The sequence below is a fragment of the Pristiophorus japonicus genome, chromosome 2 (assembly GCF_044704955.1).
Source record: "Pristiophorus japonicus isolate sPriJap1 chromosome 2, sPriJap1.hap1, whole genome shotgun sequence".
In the NCBI taxonomy this organism is placed as follows: domain Eukaryota; kingdom Metazoa; phylum Chordata; class Chondrichthyes; family Pristiophoridae; genus Pristiophorus; species Pristiophorus japonicus.
This window is the reverse complement of record NC_091978.1, coordinates 145,455,502-145,459,085: the sequence shown is the minus strand read 5'-3', so window position 1 is coordinate 145,459,085 and position 3,584 is coordinate 145,455,502. Positions and strand designations below refer to the sequence as shown.

Sequence of the window (3,584 nt, the reverse complement as noted above, 5' to 3'; positions counted from 1 at the left end):
CAGCAATTTTTCCTCCAAAGGATCACCCCATGGTTAGGAAGCCAGAATCGTTCCTTATGTATAACTTATTTATAAATCTGCAAACTTAGTGAACAACCTAAATGATTTTTTGGGGAAGTAAAGATGATGTAATCCATTTAACCAAATTTGAAATAATTTTGCTATCTCATTATTTTCCTTGTTATTCTCTATATCCTCAAACTAGGTCAAGTTCCAGAGGGAAGAGGATAGGAATGTTGCTTTGAGGAGGATACATTTATTGGTAGAATGAAGACTATGATACAAATTTTGCAGTCGAGTATCCCGCATTTGGGAACATCGCAGGCGTCAGCAAACCCGAAGTGCAATGGGCTAGCCTCATCCTGGGAGAACAAAATTCTTGATCATGGTTACTCCCCTGCCAGGTACAATCAGACAAGTACTGTGCCTTTCTTTTTCATTAGTTAACTGCCAAGTACCATGTGCCTTGCACACTAAACAAGAACCTCTTTAAGATAAGGGGAAGACCTATCAGTAGAAGCTTCAGCAGATTTTAGTACTGTTCAGCCAAAATGCACAGTGTATCTTATGTTGAGCAAATATCTAAAATGTCCAATTCCATTATCATATCCTCTTTCCTCACTAACTGATAATGGTAAATGCTCTCTCCAAATTCTCTGGTTGATGACAGGCTTATCTATAACACCTATGGTATATAAAAAGACAATCTTAAACTTTCTATTTGTTGTTATACATCAGAACCTCGCAAAGAATAGCACTGTCCACACCAGGAAATCAAGGTTGCAACAACAGATGTGGGGGTGTGGGGGGAGGGGATGTTGGTGACATGCTTTAACTGCTGGCATCTGTATGTTCACAATACAAGTTCATGGAGATGATCAAATTTGTTTCTTTTTAATGTGTCTCTACTTATCTGTAGAATAACTCCACGAGGCCGAGAACTGCTGCGACCTTAGTCTCTTTATTCAAACTGCACACTGAAGCAGCAACGTGGTGACCAGCCTCCCATATAGCTGCTGCCTGGGCCTCCCACAGTTGCACCCTCTAGTGGTACCAGCATAGTATGTACAGAGTATACATATATGACAACATTCCCCCCCCAAAGTTTTTGATGCGAGTTAGTTACAGGTTGAGGCGATCCCTGATTGATCGTCTGAGTGTCACTTTTGGCATGAGTGAGTTGGTTGGGCCACTGCTGTCTTGCAGCGCTGTTGGTCTGACTGGACTGTTGGAGATGGTGGGATCATCCTCGTGGTTGGCAGCTAGGTCTGTTGCTGATTGGGTGTGTGTAGGTGGATGGCTGAAGGCAAGATCCTCTCCTGGTAGTTCCTGCTTACCTGTAAATCGTAATTTGGTCTGGTCCAAATGTTTTCTGCACGTTTGTCCGGTAAGCAGTTTGACAAAAAAATCATTCTATTCCCCTCCTTGGCTAAAATAGTGCAAGTGACCCATTTGGGGTCATGACCATAATTAAGCACAAACACCGGGTCGTTTACATTGATGTCGCGCGATACAGCTATGCGATCATGGTACATGTTTTGCCGATAACGCCTGGTTTCCACCTGATCGTTGCGGTCAGAGTGGACACTTGTGCACGTTTCATCAGCAACTCCGCAGGGGGGACCCCGGTAAGTGACTGGGGTCATGTCCCGTAATTGATCAGCACCATGACAGGTGGGTTTGTAAGGAGCCTTCCGTGACGCGTTTCAAGCCCTGCTTTATGGTTTGGACTGCCCGCTCCGCTTGGCCGTTGGATGTGGGCTTGATCGGGGCAGACCTGACATGCTTGATGCCATTACTGGTCATGAATTCATTGAATTCTGAGCTGGTGAAACATAGCCATTGTCGCTGACCAGAATGTCGGGCAAGCCATGGGTGGCGAACATGGCCCTGAGGCTTTCAATGGTGGCGGTGGATGTGCTGGATGCCATTATTACACATTCGATCCACTTAGAGTAGGCGTCCACTACAATGAAGAACATTTTGCCTAGAAAGGGGCCCGCGTAATCTACATGGATTCTGGACCGTGGTTTTGAGTGCTAGGATCACAGATTAAGTGGAGCCTCTCTGGGGGCATTACTCAATTGTGAGCAAATGTTACACTGGTGCATGCACAACTCCAAGTCCGAGTCAATGCCGGGGCACCAGAAGTGGGACCTGGGGATAGCCTTCAGCATGACTATGCCTGGGTGGGCACTGTGTAGGTCGCATATGAAGGTTGCCATGCCTTTTTTTTGCAGGACGACACAGTTGCCCCATAAGAGGCAATACGATTGGATGGACATTTCATCTTTATGATGGTGAAATGGCTTTATCTCGTCTTGCATTTCTCTTGGGACCGCTGACCAGCCCCCATTGAGATCGCAACTTTTTACAAGAGATAACACGGGGTCCTGGTTGGTCCAGGTCCTGATCTGGCGGGCCGTTACGGGTGACCCTTCGCTTTCGAAGGTGTCCATGAACAGGCACAGGTCTGTAGGCTGCGCCATTTCTACCCCGGTGGTGGGCAACGGTAGCCGGCTGAGGGCATCGGCACAGTTCTCAGTGCCTGGCCTCTGGCAGATCATATAATCGTAGGCCGACAGTGTTAGTGCCCATCTTTGGATTCGCGATGAACCAATGGTGTTTATGCCTTTGCTTTCCAAAAACTGTGAGATTAGTGGCTTGTGGTCGGTTTCTAACTCGAACCCGAGTCCGAACAAATACTGGTGCATTTTCTTTAATGCATAGACACAGACCAAAGCCTCCTTCCCGATCATACTGTAGGCTCTTTCAACCTTGGATAGACTTCTTGACGCACATGCAACCAGTTGGAGTTTGCCCGCTACATTTGCTTGCTGTAAAACACACCCGACATCGTACAACAATGCGTCACATGCTAAAACGAGACGTTTGCTTGGGTCATAAAATACAAGCAACTTGTTCGAACACAGCAAGTTTCTGGCCTTTTTGAAGGCGGCCTCTTGATTTTGACCCCAAACCCAGTCGTCTCCCTTGCGTAGCAACTTGTGCAACAGTTCGAGCAAGATGCTCAACCCTCGAAGAAAGTTACCGAAATAGTTAACGAGTTTCAGGAACGAGCGCAGTTCCGTTACATTTCGTGGTCTGGGTGCATTCTTGATGGCCTCTGTCTTCGAGTCCGTGGGCCTGATGCCGCAATCTTCCTCCCCAGGAATTCTACCTCTGGCGCCAGGAAGACACATTTGGATCGTTTCAACCGGAGTCCGATTCTGTTTAGTCGACTTAAAACCTCTTGCAGGTTGTGCAGGTGTTCGGTGGTGTCGCGACCAGTGATTAGGATGTCATCCTGAAATACAACGGTGCGTGGAGCCGATTTCAACAGACTCTCCATGTTCCTTTGGAAGATGGCTGCAGCCGAGCAGATCCTGAACGAGCACCTGTGATACAAAAACAGTCCCTTGTGTGTGTTAATGCAGATTAATTTTTTCGACGACTCAGCCAGCTCCTGGGTCATGCAAGCAGAGGTTAGATCCAGCTTGGTGAATGCCTTGCCTCCTGCTAATGTCGCAAAGACACCATCAGCTTTGGGTAGCGGGAACTGGTCCTGTAATGAAACTCAGTTG

The 3,584-nt window shown here is 47.1% G+C and overlaps 1 pseudogene; it reads right to left on the bottom strand.

Moving 5' to 3' along the window:
- Positions 1 to 272: 272 nt before the first annotated feature.
- Positions 273 to 412, bottom strand: LOC139253077 (U1 spliceosomal RNA; annotated as a pseudogene).
- Positions 413 to 3,584: the final 3,172 nt, after the last annotated feature.